At 31.4% G+C, this 18,739-nt stretch overlaps 1 protein-coding gene and 1 long non-coding RNA gene across 3 annotated transcripts in view; one reads left to right on the top strand and one right to left on the bottom strand.

The window, feature by feature from the left end:
- LOC127283298 (SUN domain-containing ossification factor) overlaps window positions 1-18,739 on the top strand; it is a 172,688-nt gene that overhangs the window by 103,023 nt on the left and 50,926 nt on the right. The gene's annotated exons all lie outside the window — the stretch shown is intronic.
- The window catches only part of LOC127283313 (uncharacterized), a 66,114-nt gene that overhangs the window by 2,190 nt on the left and 45,185 nt on the right, over window positions 1-18,739 (bottom strand). Inside the window, exon 4 of the long non-coding RNA XR_007843333.1 lies at window positions 8,168-8,232. This is a non-coding gene — a long non-coding RNA (uncharacterized LOC127283313). The remainder of the gene's footprint in view (window positions 1-8,167; window positions 8,233-18,739) is intronic.

Below are 18,739 nucleotides of genomic sequence, written 5' to 3'. Positions count from 1 at the left end.
TTATATTTTCATTTTTCAAAAAATCTGCTTTACCATCAGTCGGTAAGGTAGATTCCTGTGTCGGTAATTTTTATATTTTCATTTTTCAAAAAATCTGTTTTACCATCAGTCGGTAAGGTAGATTCCTGTGTCGGTAATTTTTTATATTTTCATTTTTCAAAAAATCTGCTTTACCATCAGTCGGTAAGGTAGATTCCTGTGTCGGTAATTTTTTATATTTTCATTTTTCAAAAAATCTGTTTTACCATCAGTCGGTAAGGTAGATTCCTGTGTCGGTAATTTTTTATATTATCATTTTTCATAAAATCTGTTTTACCGTCAGTCAGTAAGGTAGATTCCTTTGTTGGTTATTTTTATATTTTCATTTTTAAAAAAATCTGTTTTACCTTCAGTCGGTAAGGTAGATTCCTGTGTCGGTAATTTTTTTACATTTTTATTTTATTCCTTTTTTTCAATAATAATAATAATATATCTCACATATATAAAAAACAAAAACAAAAACTTATTCTTTAATTAAAAGAAAATGTAAATTCCTTTGAAAGACTAACGAATTGACAAATGAATTTGTTATATATATATATATATATATATATATAATAACAGAAGCATAAGAATATATTGTGACTGGTCTTTATTTATAAAAAATTGTGTCTTAAGTAAGATTAAAATCATATATGGGTGAGCAGGTGTATATATGTATAAAATTTTAATTCAATAGCATAAGAGTAATGCACACACACGCCAATCAAGAGGCAATTAAAGAGCTCACTTAATTACATAAGCAGACAGATCAATATGAAAAACTGACACCGTGTCGAATGGAAATTTGCAGATCGCACTTACATATATATATTCTACATTTATAATGAAGCCTGCGCTTGCAAACGCGATTCAAGATCGTCAGGACAGGCCACTTGTTTTACGCGCTTATACATAATATACATTTTTAATGTTACGATCATATTTTATTTTCACGACAGATTCACATGAAATTTTTAATTTAAAATATAATTGATACATATATATATAAAAAAGAAATCCCACTAAACCAGGTTAAACAGTTTTTAAACTAATTAATATGACAAGTGTATATATTCATTATAAATTTACTGTGTAATTATATTGTAGAAGCACCTGTTTTATTTATATATATTTCCAAAAAAAGAGATTGCTCAACACTCGCGAATTTCTTAATGTGATAATTATGTTAATTTGTCGAAGGATCGTGATAATCGATATAATCATCTATATTCTGTATTTCAATCGATAATCGATATATCGATAGATATTCTATATTTCTAGATTGTTCGATTTACGATACATTGCATGTATTTTCGATATATAGATCTATAATCGAAATAATGATCTATAATCGATATAACGATCTATATTCTACATTACTTAATTTTTCAACAAAAATTTTTGATAGAGAGAAGAATTTTGAAAATTTATTGAAAGAAAAAAACAATAAATCGTAAAAGAACATTTTATTCTTGACGAAAAATGTATATATATACGACTATTAGAGGCTGACGCACCTTAAAAGGAAACTAAAAGCACTTAATCTTAGTGGCGAATGAGGAGCGCGCAGGTGGCTACCATAGAGGATGGTCAAAGCCCCCTGTTTTAAGATCCTATTGGGAATTAAAAAATTACAAATTTAAATAGGAGTTTCGCGGACAGGTAAAAAAAAAAAGAATAACCGTTTGTGACTTTAGTTGTAAAATATGCGTTATTTCAGGTTCGATCTATGCGAGTAATCACACACACCTACAATCACATATGTATATATTAAGTAAAAAAAAGAAAAGAAAATTATTAATTCTTTATTTTTTGACATTTTTATCTTAGAAAGAATTTTTAGAAGCTAGGATAAGAAAAATAATTTTACACCTTAGGATCTAAAAAGGCAATTTTATTCCCTAGAATTAGAAAAGGTAATTTTACTCACTAGATTTAGAAAAGATCATTTCACTCCCTATGATTGAGAATTACGAATGTAATATTTGTAATAAACAAAGGAATCGAGACTATAAAATAATTTTTTACGAACCCTGGAAAAGAGAGAGAGAGAAATTATTTATACGCATTATTTGTTTTTCATGTGACTTTTTTTGGGTGTTCTCCATTCATCTTCTGTTTCTCGAATTCGAATTTGGCCCCAAGAAATACATTTATTAATGTGTATTCGCGTGCAGAAAAAAATTATTAACTGTAAGCAAAAAAAAGAGAAGAAAAAAAAAGTTAGCAATTTTAATACCTACTATTATATTTGTCATTTTGAGAAAGTGGAAAGATTAAATGATATATTATTTCTTTTTCGCGAAGTAGTGATATAGCTATATGGAGTTGTTGTTTTTGCCGCGCGTCTTCTTTATTTTTCTCTACCCTTTTTGTTTCTTTTTTTTCTCTCTTTCGATTGCAAATAGAGTCGCGTGAATTCTCTCAACCCTATATATACTATATATATATTCTACCAGGCACGCACTACCGTTGCTGCTGAAGAAGCGAGGATACATTAAACCGGAACGTATATATACATTCTTGATTTCCCTATATCTTCCACCATTAGTAATATCCTTCACTGGCGTATACTCTTTCCAAGGTTTTTTGAATACAATTTTTTATTTTATTAAATTTTTTATGAATTTAATTTTTAATTTATTTATCTGCAATTTACATATAATTATTAAAAAAAAATTATTTCTTTTAAACTGTTAAGAAAAAAAATATTGCGGTAATACACTCAAATTCGTGATAGTGAGACATGTACGCGCTTGTCTCACTAACTCGAGTTTCACTGTATTTGTTAAAACGAAACAATTTTTTTTAAGGTAAATTTTTATATATTTTTAAATCTAAAAAGATTTTTTAATTAAAAAATAAAAATGAATGAGAAAAAAAATAGCAAACAACTGTCTATTTTTCGTATTTTGAAACAGATCATTTTTTTCTTTCTTTTAATTTTTGTTAATGATAATGATGAAAGAAAAAGGTACGCCAATGGAAAGAGAACGAAGCTTGGGGCACGCGCCGGCACGCGCCAGGCTCTCTGAGAGAACACGCGCGCATCTTTCCTCTCTCTCTCTCTCCCTTCTTTGGTCTCATTTTCTCTCAATACTCACACTCTCTCTCCGTCTTTCTCTCTCTTTTTCTCTCTCGCTTCTACTCCCTTTCCCTCATTTCACTCTTACACAGTTCAACACGCCCTCTCAAAGCGCTTGACTACTTGTAAGTAGTGGTACTCAAGTTTCTAACGACTTTTCCCGCCTTCCGACGAACCGTATATCCTTCTTATTCGTATAGGGACGAGTGCACTACTAAACTAACTTAAACTAAACAATTTTGTTAATCCAAAAAAGAGGTACTTTTCCCTATAAGTGTTATACTTATGAGAATAGAAAAACATGGAATTAGTGAAATTTGTCAATTTACTGTTAATAAATTAAAATATAACATCAATATAGAGGAAAATTGATACTATATAGAAAATGAAAATATAATGAATCCTTATAAAGGTAAAATTGTCCTAGTTATATATTAAGGTTAAATCACTTTTCAATGAAATCTAACACTAACTTTCAATCCCTCGGGGTAAGATTGTTGAATAACACACACGCTACAAATATGTGAGAGATGAGAAATATCAATTCCACTTGAGTGGTTAGTTTGAAAATGAGGGAGAAAATAGGACACAAAGTAATATTTTTCATCAATAAAAGTTACCCTCTCTATTATTTCTTCCCTTTTTCAATATTAACTCCTTAATTCACCCTCTTGTGACTTATACTCAAGAATATATTTATATATATATAAAATATATTATGTTTTCCCTATATTTTGTATACCTGCGATTTTTACCCATGTTTTAACAAAAAGGAGATTTTTATTCTTTCCTATAATATATGAATTTATAATTTTTTAACAAATATTTTATTGGCGTCTATTATTGAGACAAATAAAATTTATTTGAAACATATATGTAAATATTTATTTGGCTCTGAGATTTCTAGAAAGAAATTATCGAGAGACCTCTTCTTTAGTCATTTCGTCACATTCAAGATATATAGGTACTTGAACATATATATATATACTTTTTGGCACACGGTAAGAAGATATATTAATGCAGCTGCCTGCTGGTATCTCAACCGTCGCTTTTGCCTATATTACGCCCGCACACTGTTTTTCAGAGACCGTCGATTAAGACGAAGCAAAGAAAGTATAAAGAAAGAAAAAAAAATAAATTTAAATCTACCACCACTGACAACCTCGAGTACCGCTTAATTCGCAAATTTCACGAAAAATAAATTCTTGTCAACATTTTTATTCGTTAATTTTCGCTCAATGGTATATATCCTTTCATAAAATAAACATATTACACACCAAATGCATGAAAAATGAGACAAATTTTTATGACAACCATTATATATATATATATATATTTCTTTAAGAGACAAAATTTAAATTATCGCAAAAAATTTTTTGAATATATATATTATTCAGATTTGATTTTTATTAAAAAATTATTTTTTTAAAATTACATTTTTACTCTAGGGGATAAAATGATAACTTTTTAACTCGATGGCCTCTTTTTCACCCAGCGGGTGAAATTTCCAATACAAATAAAAAAAAAAAAGTATATAAAAGATTGTGATTTTACTGTAAATATTTATATTTCCCACCGTGTATATTTTTTTTTTAAATATGAACATTTTATATAGGTAAGGAATATCATTTTTTTTTTTGCATAAAAGTGGATGTGAACGGTTGACTTCTTGATTGTCCAACGAAATGATCCCTTTGTCTAAAGTTTCAAAATGAAACGGAGCTCAACGGGGGCGCAACAGTTTTACGCATGGTCTCCCTTATGAATCGTGGTGCTTCATTTAATCACCCCGTAGGGGATGTACGACCACCATACACGCATCGCGTGCCCCTCCCTCCTCTTTTCTCTCTCTCTCTATAGTATACATATATAAAACCAGGTGTTCTCGCCTAACGATTGGCGGACCAACGGCACCTTTTTGGATCCTCTCTCTCTCTCATTCCACCAAGCACACCCGATGGCATAGTGGTGATTGCTCGCCAGACTTTGAATAATAAAAAAAAAAAAAAACACAGTTGCACTGCTTAATACACACTCAGCTCTAAAGTAGATTCCACCAACAAATAAACAGAAAAAAGAGAACTATTTCCGAGGGTATCGAACTCAAATGACTGTATATATATATGTGAGAATCTATTCCCTTTTGAAACAAATTGTCTGACCGTGACGGAATTGATCTACTTACAGTTAATCTACTAATAGATAATAATTTATTAGTCAGATATATTTCTATTGTTATTTTATAGTGTAAAAAATAATATATATTATTTTTTACTACCAGACAAAATATATTATATGTCTCATTATCAAATAGAAATGAATAAATTTTAAAAATTGTACCCCTCACAACAAAAGGATATCCTGAGAATATCCTCAGGATATCCTAAACTAATGTAGGATATCCTGAGGATATCCTCAGAACATCCAAACCGCCGTTACGTAGGATATTTTTGGGATATTCTGGGGATATACTTAGGATATTCCAGGGATGTCCTAGTGATATCGTGGGGATATTCTTGGGATAAACTTGGTATATCGTTAAAATATTCTAAAAATATCGCTAAGATTTTTTATGGGACTGACCGAATGAAAAATTTTTGTTCTAACACACGCACCGAATGTACATTTTAGATATCTTGGAAATACATTATAAATACATCCAAAAAATATGTTTTCCATCTTTATTTAATTAATTTGTATGTTAGGGTCGTTTAATGGATACCTTAGGGACATTTTTAGAACGACTCAAGGATATTCTGACCCTTAAGATAATATAGACATACTGTGGATATCCTTAGGACGTCCGAAGGACATCCCTAATAATTCCAGGGATATCCTTGGGACGTTTTAAGGATATCCACAGGATATCCTAATAATATCCGGGGAAATGATAAGAATATCCCTGGGACGTCCTAGGGACATCCTTAGATATCCCTGGGATATCCTAACCGCCGCTACTTTGGATATCCTTAAAGTATCCTTAGGATCTCCCTGGGGTATCCCTAAGATATCCAAGGGATGTTTTTGGAATATCCTAGGATATCTGGTACTGTGAGGGGTTAGAATTTTAATTTAATAGAATTTTTATTAACCCAACACTAAAAAAAAAGTAGAATTTTTACCCCAAAATCGGTATAAAAATTAACTGCAACAAATTTTATCCTAGTTGGGGCCGGCACCGTCTATGTGAATTAGCATTAGTTAAAATTATACCCGCAACAAAATTTATCCAGCGTTTTTTCTGTGCCAATTTTCTACACTGAAAAAAAATTTATTTAATTCAAATACTCGATTACTTGACTATCAATTAAATATTTACTTAAACCAAATAATTTTTATTTTTTGAATTAAATAAACTGTATTTGAACCAATTATTTCTGTATTTGTAACAAATATACTATATTTAATTGACTCAAATAATAATTATTTGATACAAGTAAATATTTATTTGATAATAGTCAAGTAATCAATTATTTGAATCAAATAAATTTTTTAAAAAATATATTTATTAAAAATTATTATAATCTATATAAGGAATTAATATTTCATCTGAAAATCATTATCAGAGAGTTTTTATTTTGCACAACTGCCAGGTGCTTAAAGCCGGACCTTGTAAAATAATTAATCGAATTAAATTAGAATGAGAGAGAGAGAGGCAAAAAAAGCAGTTTTCGAAAAATCCCGAAAATGGGTAAAGAAAGTATTATAAAATGGACAATATTCTCGACATTTTTTTTTTTTTTTTTTTTTTTGTGATCTAGAGTGAAAGGCGCGCGCACTAATGTCTCGCTCTCTGTATTTATACTTTTGGCTGCAAAAGAAGTATATAACCATAATACTTTTCTTTGGTTATATGCCACTCTCGTTGCAATCGTTTCGCATTCGGCACACGCGTATATTGTGTGGCCCGAATATCTCGTGTCATTTCTTTATTAAACGCCACAATTACAAGGGGGACCGTTGCATGTTTTTCCTTATGGTTTGCTTGAATTAATGCGTGTCAGGTGATCCGGTTGTGTGTATATGTGTGTTAGTATAGTACTGACTACTGTTGTCTCCTCTGAATGTGCCACTAGTGCGCGTCTATAGGACAATAAGAGAGACGGAGAGAGAAAAAATTAAAAACAAAAAAAAAACCGGCATTGAGTCCCGTACAGTCGGTGAAATAGTTGGGATTCTCGATAATCTTCAAGAATCTTGTCCCCACTTGAGTACTCCAGAATTTCGAGAGAGGAAAGCCGGCTTATAAAAAGAAAAAAGATAAGGAAACGAAAAGAGTTAAATAAAAAGGGAGAACACGAATACTTATAAGGACGATCCCCTTTTTGAAACGCGCGCGACCGACGCGTGTTCGTCACAGAGTCTGTCAAGGTTACTGCGTTCTTGATATATATATATATACAAAAAAGAGAAAAAAAATTTAAAACAATGAAAAACAAAAGAAAAGTAAAGACAAAAAGAAAATGAAAAACAAAAGTGTAAATTAAAAACAAAAAAAGACAAGGGAGAGGTGGAAAGAAAATAGGTACATGCCGGGCAAAAAAAGAATTCAACGCAAAGAAGGACTTTTCCTTTTTCAGGTGCATATACCTGCCAGCTGTTTTAGTTTCAAGGACACATCATTAAAAAAAAGGCCCAAAACTAAATTGGTACACTTCCTTCCGCGCGCGCCCACAGGACCGAAAAAATAAACATCCATATTTTTTAAAATGTTAGACCTTTTAATTTTTCCCGTAAAGGTAGCAATTTGTAGAACCATAAGCTTCTTTTTTTTTTTGAATGAATGAATGAATGAAAATGACACTTTTTTTAAAAAAGAATATTTTGAGCTACTGCGCTAATTATATGTATATATGTCTGTTAGTTTCTGTTATTTATAGATAATAATTAAATTTAAAGAAACCTCTGCCATGTGGTAATTTTTTTACATTTCATAAAAAATAATTTAAAAAAAAATTAAAATCCTCTAATATTGAAAATACATTTTCATATTGTGTAGCCCTAGGAACTTCTATTGTTAAATAAATAAATATTATTTTTAAATATAATTTTATCATTCACCTCTTTCTCTTCATGTCCTTAACTGCTAAAAATAATCTGCGAAACGTTCCCATTTTTCGATGACTCTGAAAGAAAAAAAAAATATTTTTTTAAACCGAAGTATTAAATTATTTTATTCTTATTCAAGAATAAAAATATTTGCAATTTCTACACGGAATATATAATATTCTTAAAAAAAGTATATTTTTAAATAAAAAAAAATGCTAAAATACTAAAAGTAAAATTAATTTTTTTTTTTTTGAAAAACAAAAATTTTAAGTGTGCACCATTTCGCCCCGTTATATATATTCTCACTAATCAAGTTATTTCTTTTTCGCAACTCACTCTCTAAAATAATAATTTTATTTGGGAGATTCGTTTTTGAAAAGAAAGTCGTTATGATGAAAAAAAGTCGCTTACTCATTCGGGCTGATATCGAATTGCGTGCGCTTGGTTGAATTGCGTCCCAAGGGATGGCAGGTATAGTTTGAATTGCGTGCCAAGGGTAACCCTAATGTAGTCGAATTGCGTGCGGTGGTCGTTGTTCTATATATATATCATTTTAGGTTACACATTTCCCTTCGCACTCTACAGACCAACGCAAAATAGATTCTTAATTTACATTTTGCGAGGTTATTTTGCGTTAGTCTTATCCAGGCTTAGGACTGGCAGCAGTATTCACAACGAACAATAATAATAATAATATATTATCGGTTTTAAACGTAAGAAAATTTCTTAAAGGGAAAAGTGGGGAGCATGAAGCACGTGTAATATGTATTATATAATACAGAATTATAATAATATTGTAATATTAATATTAAATATTAAATATTATAATATTAAGAAAAAAAATTTAAAAATATTTATCAAATGTTTAACATAAAAGTAGAAATACTTCAATCTTTCATGAAATTTTTCTTAGCTTATATGCCTATACGAAGGTGATTTTGGAGGGAACGGCACGCAATTCAAACACAGCAAACGGCACGCAATTCAAACATAGGGAGGGACGGCTCGGGACGCAATTCGAACAAAAATGGTTCATACCTGAAAAACCGCACGCAATTCGAAATCACCGCTCATTCGACCTTTGAAAGGTCGCGTTATCGCGCGAGTAGATCACTTATTATGGGAAATCCCGGAAGCAGCAATGGGTCGATTCACCGGAAGGACGATTTTGAAGGCACGCGTCGGACACACGCCACAGATATATATATATATATATTTTTTTTTTTTTATATATGATGGTGTGTGTGTGTGTTTTTTTTTTGCACGCACGTGAGTGGGCAGAGGACGATGGTGTATGGTTATATGTGCACTGTGTCATCTGGCAAGCAGGGGATAAGAGAAGGTATAAACCTGAACGAAATGCATGGGTTTTTGAATTCTCGTTTGCGTTCCTATATGTAACGGTCAAATCCTTGTTTCAACAGTCATGCCTAAGACCCTTTAGTTAACGTATCTGTATACAATAAAGAAACTTTTACACCATAAATTTATTAGTTAAAGCGGTTAATCAGTTCACCATACATACATTTGTTCTACAAACATGTATAGTATTAGTTAAAATTTAATTATTGACTCAGCAAACAGAATATTTCTCTCTACAGAAAAAAAAATTATTATTTTTTTTAACTTTTAATTTTTAACTTAATTTCAGAGCCTTAGGAAAAAAATTTATTTTTAAATTGGAAATCGAAGCGTAAACCCGGCAGACATCAAAAAGACGAGAGTATATATTTGACCCATGGGGATTTAAGTGCAATTGACCCAATTACATTCTGTGAATTATCCCGGATTCGAATGCCTCAACTGGTAATTTTAAGAGAGGTCCTAATTCACCTTACGAATGTATTTTATTAAAATGTCTCTCTCTCTTTTATAAAGAAACGATTCAATAATTTAATACCAGCGACATATAATTAAACTCAATATTTAACGCGTTAATATAATATTATCAATATTTTATATATGACTAACAATTATAAGATTAAAGAACACATGTTAATGACATACATTGTATAAATATCATATATTTATTTATTATTTGTCCTAAAATAAAAGTATTATTATATAATTTAAAAATGAAACAAATTTATATTGAGGAATTAGAGAAAGATTTCAAAACATCCCAAAATTTATTTTTATCAAGTGCAGCATCCCTTGGTCGAATCAAAAAGTGCGCCATACATTTTTTGTTCGCTACTTTTTGCTAAAGAACTTTTTGACTATTTTATTGGTGGTATTCCCGACCGATAATCTCGAAAATTTAATTTTTTGTAATTTTTTCCAAATTTGTTTTTTACTGTAGCTCAGCATCCGCTGGACCAATCAAAAAGTGCCCCATACATTTTGTGTTCGCTACTTTTTGCTAAAGACAGCTATGGTATTCCGGAGCGATTATCTCGAAAATTTAATTTTTCAAAATTTTTTCCGAAATTGATTTGAGTGTAGCTCAGCATCCGCTGGACCAATCAAAAAGAGCGCCATACATTTTTTGTTCGCCACTTTTTGCTAAAGACAGTTATGGTATTCCGGAGCAATTATCTCGAAAATTAAATTTTTCAAAATTTTTTCCGAAATTGATTTGAGTGTAGCTCAGCATCCGCTGGACCAATAAAAAAGTGCGCCATACATTTTTTGTTCGAAACTTTTTCCCTATTTTTGTGGTGGTATTCCGGAGCGCTTATCTCGAAAATTTAATTTTTCGAAAATTTTTCGGAAATTTATTTGAGTGTAGCTCAGCATCCGCTGGACCAATCAAAAAGTGCGCCATACATTTTTTGATCGAAACTTTTTCCCTATTTTAATGGTGGTATTCCGGAGAAGTTATCTCGAAAATTTAATTTTTCAAAATTTTTTCCGAAATTGATTTGAGTGTAGCTCAGCATCCGCTGGACCAATCAAAAAGTGCGCCATACATTTTTTGTTCGAAACTTTTTCCCTATTTTTGTGGTGGTATTCCGGAGCGCTTATCTCGAAAATTTAATTTTTCGAAAATTTTTCGGAATTTTATTTAAGTGTAGCTCAGCATCCGCTGGACCAATCAAAAAGTGCGCCATACATTTTTTGTTCAGAACTTTCTTCTAATCACTATGGCTGTATTCCCGGACGATTATCATGCAAATTTAATTTTTTGAAAATTTTTCCAAATTTGTTTTTTACTATAGCTTAGCATCCGCTGGACCAATCAAAAAGTTCCCCATACATTTTTTGTTCGCTACTTTTTGCTAAAGACAGTTATGGTATTCCGGAGCAATTATCTCGAAAATTAAATTTTTCAAAATTTTTTCCGAAATTGATTTGAGTGTAGCTCAGCATCCGCTGGACCAATCAAAAAGTGCGCCATACATTTTTTGTTCGAAACTTTTTCCCTATTTTTGTGGTGGTATTCCGGAGCGCTTATCTCGAAAATTTAATTTTTCGAAAATTTTTCGGAATTTTATTTAAGTGTACCTCAGCATCCGCTGGACCAATCAAAAAGTGCGCCATACATTTTTTGTTCAGAACTTTCTTCTAATCACTATGGCTGTATTCCCGGACGATTATCATGCAAATTTAATTTTTTGAAAATTTTTCCAAATTTGTTTTTTACTATAGCTCAGCATCCGCTGGACCAATCAAAAAGTTCCCCATACATTTTTTGTTCGCTACTTTTTGCTAAAGACAGCTATGGTATTCCGGAGCGATTATCTCGAAAATTTAATTTTTCGAAATTTTTTCCGAAATTGATTTGAGTGTAGCTCAGCATCCGCTGGACCAATCAAAAAGTGCGCCATACATTTTTTGTTCAGAACTTTCTTCTAATCACTATGGCTGTATTCCCGGACGATTATCATGCAAATTTAATTTTTTGAAAATTTTTCCAAATTTGTTTTTTACTATAGCTCAGCATCCGCTGGACCAATCAAAAAGTTCCCCATACATTTTTTGTTCGCTACTTTTTGCTAAAGACAGTTATGGTATTCCGGAGCAATTATCTCGAAAATTAAATTTTTCAAAATTTTTTCCGAAATTGATTTGAGTGTAGCTCAGCATCCGCTGGACCAATCAAAAAGTGCGCCATACATTTTTTGTTCGAAACTTTTTCCCTATTTTTGTGGTGGTATTCCGGAGCGCTTATCTCGAAAATTTAATTTTTCGAAAATTTTTCGGAATTTTATTTAAGTGTAGCTCAGCATCCGCTGGACCAATCAAAAAGTGCGCCATACATTTTTTGTTCAGAACTTTCTTCTAATCACTATGGCTGTATTCCCGGACGATTATCATGCAAATTTAATTTTTTGAAAATTTTTCCAAATTTGTTTTTTACTATAGCTCAGCATCCGCTGGACCAATCAAAAAGTTCCCCATACATTTTTTGTTCGCTACTTTTTGCTAAAGACAGCTATGGTATTCCGGAGCAATTATCTCGAAAATTTAATTTTTCGAAATTTTTTCCGAAATTGATTTGAGTGTAGCTCAGCATCCGCTGGACCAATCAAAAAGTGCGCCATACATTTTTTGTTCAGAACTTTCTTCTAATCACTATGGCTGTATTCCCGGACGATTATCATGCAAATTTAATTTTTTGAAAATTTTTCCAAATTTGTTTTTTACTATAGCTCAGCATCCGCTGGACCAATCAAAAAGTTCCCCATACATTTTTTGTTCGCTACTTTTTGCTAAAGACAGTTATGGTATTCCGGAGCAATTATCTCGAAAATTAAATTTTTCAAAATTTTTTCCGAAATTGATTTGAGTGTAGCTCAGCATCCGCTGGACCAATCAAAAAGTGCGCCATACATTTTTTGTTCGAGACTCCCGGGTTAAGACTTTGCCGGTATTCCCGATTAATTATCTCGCAAATTTAATTTTTCAAAATTTTTTAAAAAATTTATCTCAGTGTAGCTCAGCATCCGCTGGACCAATCAAAAAGTGCGCCATACATTTTTTGTTCGAGACTCCCGGGTTAAGACTTTGGCGGTATTCCCGATCATTTATCTCGCAAATTTAATTTTTCGAAATTTTTTAAAAAATTTATCTGAGTGTAGCTCAGCAACCGCTGGACCAATCAAAAAGTGCGCCATACATTTTTTGTTTGAGACTCCCGGGTTAAGACTTTGGCCGTATTCTTGATCACTTATTTCGCAAATTTAATTTTTCGAAATTTTTTAAAAAATTTATCTGAGTGTAGCTCAGCATCCGCTGGACCAATCCAAAAGTGCGCTATACATTTTTTGTTCGAGACTCCCGGGTTAAGACTTTGACGGTATTCCCGATCGATTATCTCTAAAATCTAATTTTTGAAATTTTTTAAAAAATTATTTTGAATGTAGCTCAGCATCCGCTGGACCAATCAAAAAGAGCGCCATACATTTTTTGTTCGCTACTTTTTGCTAAAGACAGTTATGGTATTCCGGAGCAATTATCTCGAAAATTAAATTTTTCAAAATTTTTTCCGAAATTGATTTGAGTGTAGCTCAGCATCCGCTGGACCAATCAAAAAGTGCGCCATACATTTTTTGTTCGAAACTTTTTCCCTATTTTTGTGGTGGTATTCCGGAGCGCTTATCTCGAAAATTTAATTTTTCGAAAATTTTTCGGAATTTTATTTAAGTGTAGCTCAGCATCCGCTGGACCAATCAAAAAGTGCGCCATACATTTTTTGTTCAGAACTTTCTTCTAATCACTATGGCTGTATTCCCGGACGATTATCATGCAAATTTAATTTTTTGAAAATTTTTCCAAATTTGTTTTTTACTATAGCTCAGCATCCGCTGGACCAATCAAAAAGTTCCCCATACATTTTTTGTTCGCTACTTTTTGCTAAAGACAGTTATGGTATTCCGGAGCAATTATCTCGAAAATTAAATTTTTCAAAATTTTTTCCGAAATTGATTTGAGTGTAGCTCAGCATCCGCTGGACCAATCAAAAAGTGCGCCATACATTTTTTGTTCGAGACTCCCGGGTTAAGACTTTGCCGGTATTCCCGATTAATTATCTCGCAAATTTAATTTTTCAAAATTTTTTAAAAAATTTATCTCAGTGTAGCTCAGCATCCGCTGGACCAATCAAAAAGTGCGCCATACATTTTTTGTTCGAGACTCCCGGGTTAAGACTTTGGCTGTATTCCCGATCATTTATCTCGCAAATTTAATTTTTCGAAATTTTTTAAAAAATTTATCTGAGTGTAGCTCAGCAACCGCTGGACCAATCAAAAAGTGCGCCATACATTTTTTGTTTGAGACTCCCGGGTTAAGACTTTGGCCGTATTCTTGATCACTTATTTCGCAAATTTAATTTTTCGAAATTTTTTAAAAAATTTATCTGAGTGTAGCTCAGCATCCGCTGGACCAATCCAAAAGTGCGCTATACATTTTTTGTTCGAGACTCCCGGGTTAAGACTTTGACGGTATTCCCGATCGATTATCTCTAAAATCTAATTTTTGAAATTTTTTAAAAAATTTTTTTGAATGTAGCTCAGCATTCGCTGGACCAATCAAAAAGAGCGCCATACATTTTTTGTTCGAAACTTTTTCCCTATTTTTGTGGTGGTATTCCGGAGCGCTTATCTCGAAAATTTAATTTTTCGAAAATTTTTCGGAATTTTATTTAAGTGTAGCTCAGCATCCGCTGGGCCAATCAAAAAGTGCGCCATACATTTTTTGTTCAGAACTTTCTTCTAATCACTATGGCGGTATTCCCGACCGATTATCTTGCAAATTTAATTTTTTGAAAATTTTTCCAAATTTGTTTTTTACTATAGCTCAGCATCCGCTGGACCAATCAAAAAGTTCCCCATACATTTTTTGTTCGCTACTTTTTGCTAAAGACAGTTATGGTATTCCGAAGCAATTATCTCGAAAATTAAATTTTTCAAAATTTTTTCCGAAATTGATTTGAGAGTAGCTCAGCATCCGCTGGACCAATCAAAAAGTGCGCCATACATTTTTTGTTCGAAACTTTTTCCCTATTTTTGTGGTGGTATTCCGGAGCGCTTATCTCGAAAATTTAATTTTTCGAAAATTTTTCGGAATTTTATTTAAGTGTAGCTCAGCATCCGCTGGACCAATCAAAAAGTGCGCCATACATTTTTTGTTCAGAACTTTCTTCTAATCACTATGGCGGTATTCCCGACCGATTATCTTGCAAATTTAATTTTTTGAAAATTTTTCCAAATTTGTTTTTTACTATAGCTCAGCATCCGCTGGACCAATCAAAAAGTTCCCCATACATTTTTTGTTCGCTACTTTTTGCTAAAGACAGTTATGGTATTCCGGAGCAATTATCTCGAAAATTAAATTTTTCAAAATTTTTTCCGAAATTGATTTGAGTGTAGCTCAGCATCCGCTGGACCAATCAAAAAGTGCGCCATACATTTTTTGTTCGAAACTTTTTCCCTATTTTTGTGGTGGTATTCCGGAGCGCTTATCTCGAAAATTTAATTTTTCGAAAATTTTTCGGAATTTTATTTAAGTGTAGCTCAGCATCCGCTGGACCAATCAAAAAGTGCGCCATACATTTTTTGTTCAGAACTTTCTTCTAATCACTATGGCGGTATTCCCGACCGATAATCTCGAAAATTTAATTTTTTGTAATTTTTTCCAAATTTGTTTTTTACTATAGCTCAGCATCCGCTGGACCAATCAAAAAGTGTGCCATACATATTTTGTTCGGAACTTTTTGACTATTTTATTGGTGGTATTTCCGACCGATAATCTGGCAAATTTAATTTTTTGTAATTTTTTCCAAATTTGTTTTTTACTGTAGCTCAGCATCCGCTGGACCAATCAAAAAGTATGTGCTATACATTTTTTGTTTGAGACTTCTTTCTGTCTTGAAAAGGCTCTGATAAGTTTTTTCTAAATAGGGTATTGTAGGGGAGCAGCGTATCCTCTTTGTCGGACACTAGTCTGTTTCTGAGAAAACCACGTATGAAAATCTAGTCAGTACCACATCAGACCCACTTTCAAATTATTCGCACGGGAGTTTAATTTACACGATTATAGTTTTGATTTTATGTAACTTTAATTTTGTGACAATAGTAGGTAAAAAATAAATTTTTTTAGAAAAGATTATGGTAAAAAATATACTGTTGTGTATAATATAAGAGGGAGAGAGAGAAAATGTAATCGAGAGAAATCACTTAAGTGGATATACGCGAAACGTTCGACGTTTGGGCATGTATAATAACTGTGGATGGTAAATGATACCCAAAAAATGTTGCTCACTATAGCAACAGCATAAGATTCGACCAATTTCCATAATTTCATGCATATACACCATATTTACGCATGTATATGATCTCATATATATGATGGCCTTGCTCTCATGATTCCTCTACGTCACTTTGTTCACCTGTATAAAATGCGTTTGTATTTTTTCTTTTCTTTTTGCATTTTTCTCGAGTCAAAATTTCATTTTTTTTTTTCCCAAAAGAAATCGTCTTATTACAGATGTCACGAGATAACACTTAAATTGAAATTAGTGTATTCACAAAATTAAAAAAAATAAGAATAAAATTAAGAAAACACTGCGAGCTTCCGAAAACGAGGACTCTATACCTATATATGTAATTTTTAAGAAATTACAGTTCATGCAACATGATGATGATTAATAGTTACTTTATATGTGTAACATATAATATATTCAATTAAATTACTCATCTCGATATAATAATATATAATATATAAATGTATGAGTAAATAATATAATTCGTCCTTCGGTTTCTGTGTATAATAAATTTTCCAAACCAGAAAGATTCCTCATTTTTAAAATAATGTGCACTTGAAGAGTTTTTTTTCTTAAGCAAAAAAAAAAAAAAACATTTGTGAACTCTCTAAATTTGAATCAGTGATTAACGAAATAGTTGTAATTTAAAAACTGAATAAAATTTTCACTGAAATTCATTCATATTAGTTTAGAAGAATTTTTAGTGATTTAAACAATCAAATTATTATTTGACTGTTTCAAATAGTAAAAAATTCTACTATAATTATCACTGAAATTCTGTCTTTTTTTACTAAATTTCAGTGAAATCTCCACTGATTAAAATTTAGAGAGATTATAGACGAAAAGTTATGTATATAAGTGAAAGGAATCCTCTCAAAATAAGAGTATTTTTCTTTTTAAGAAAAAATTTGCGATTTTAATCGTGAAATAAAAATTCTTTAGGAAAACATCTTGATGGAAAGGATCTGAGACGATTTCCTGTTATATATACATGTGTATAATATTGTCTGTGGAATACCCAGCAAAAGTGTAATTGGTTGTCTAATTACGTGGCACTTTGGCTCGATATGCGCGCGTGCGCCGATTACTGACACCTGCGCGTGTGCCCGAGTACCAACGAGGAAGAAAAAAGGAGTCTTGAAACTCGATGAGCATGCAGATATATATACTTTTTTGTACCCTCGCATTCACAAATATACATATATATATACAAATATATATATATACATATTTGTGTGTGTATATGGCAGACCGATCACAATCAGCGCAACCCTAACGGAAAAGGAAAACCTCTCATTAGGGTATAGGGAATCGAGGAGAGTGGTAGCGCCTCATTAAGAACCTTTCTTGCTTTATCGGTCAAAATGAAACGAATTCAGGCCATGAAAGAACCTTCAAACCATCATCCTCTCGATTGGTCAGGTGCAACCAGGCCACGCGTGCGCGATATCAAACTTCTTGCACTAATTTTATAAAAGAAAAAAACCCTCTTTTTTTTAATATATACAGGTACAATGCATACGTAACATATTTTACCATTTTTTCAAGGTCTATCAAAAATACACTTTTTCCTCGTTGGCACTCGCTTCTTGTTTAAATATTATCACAGCGGTTTGCAATTTTCAAAATGCATACAAGAAATCGATGTGTGTTTGACAATAATGTTTTTCCAGTAAAAGAAAAATATTTTTTTTTATTATGAAAAAATTTATATATAAAACATAACATTTTACCAATGTAATTCCGATTTCTAAATAATAAATCAATATAGAGAAGAGTGGGCAACAGTAGGTCAATTTTTTTCAGTAGTATTATTTTAATTATACTTAAATAATTTCATTAATTTTTTATATTAAGTAAATTATATAATTAAAAATTCCTTTTTTTTCATAATTTCAAAATAAAATATTTAATGTACCCGTTTTTGCAAATGTAAAAAAAAATTGAATTTTTTTTTATTTGTGAAAAATCGATATTTATTTATTTTCCACATGCACACACTTGTTTGTGTATCCAGTTATAAAATAAATATCATCGAGGCATTCGGAAATGAATACACAAAGCATACACAACATAATTTGTTATGTAAATTTTAAAGTCTTTGCAAAAAAAAAAGAAGGAGAAAAAAATAAAAGTTTTGTTTTATCACCTTCTCTTCTCATTATCATAATATATACACTTTCTTTATATATACAATTAAAACAATTCTGATAAAGCGTGCGGATCTCCTGAAATATTTATATATATAACAAAGTACATTAACCCAAAAAATAAATTTTGTTTTCATTTCAATGAAAGAAACATAATTTTTTTTTTTAGTATTCATTCAACCAAAATGATTTTGCATAATTTAATAAATCCTGATTAATGACAATGAA

The sequence above is a fragment of the Leptopilina boulardi genome, unplaced genomic scaffold (assembly GCF_019393585.1).
Source record: "Leptopilina boulardi isolate dan_hultmark-lab unplaced genomic scaffold, ZJU_Lbou_2.1 LbouV2_31, whole genome shotgun sequence".
NCBI classification, from domain to species: Eukaryota; Metazoa; Arthropoda; class Insecta; order Hymenoptera; family Figitidae; genus Leptopilina; species Leptopilina boulardi.
This window is presented reverse-complemented; position numbering and strand designations above follow the sequence as displayed.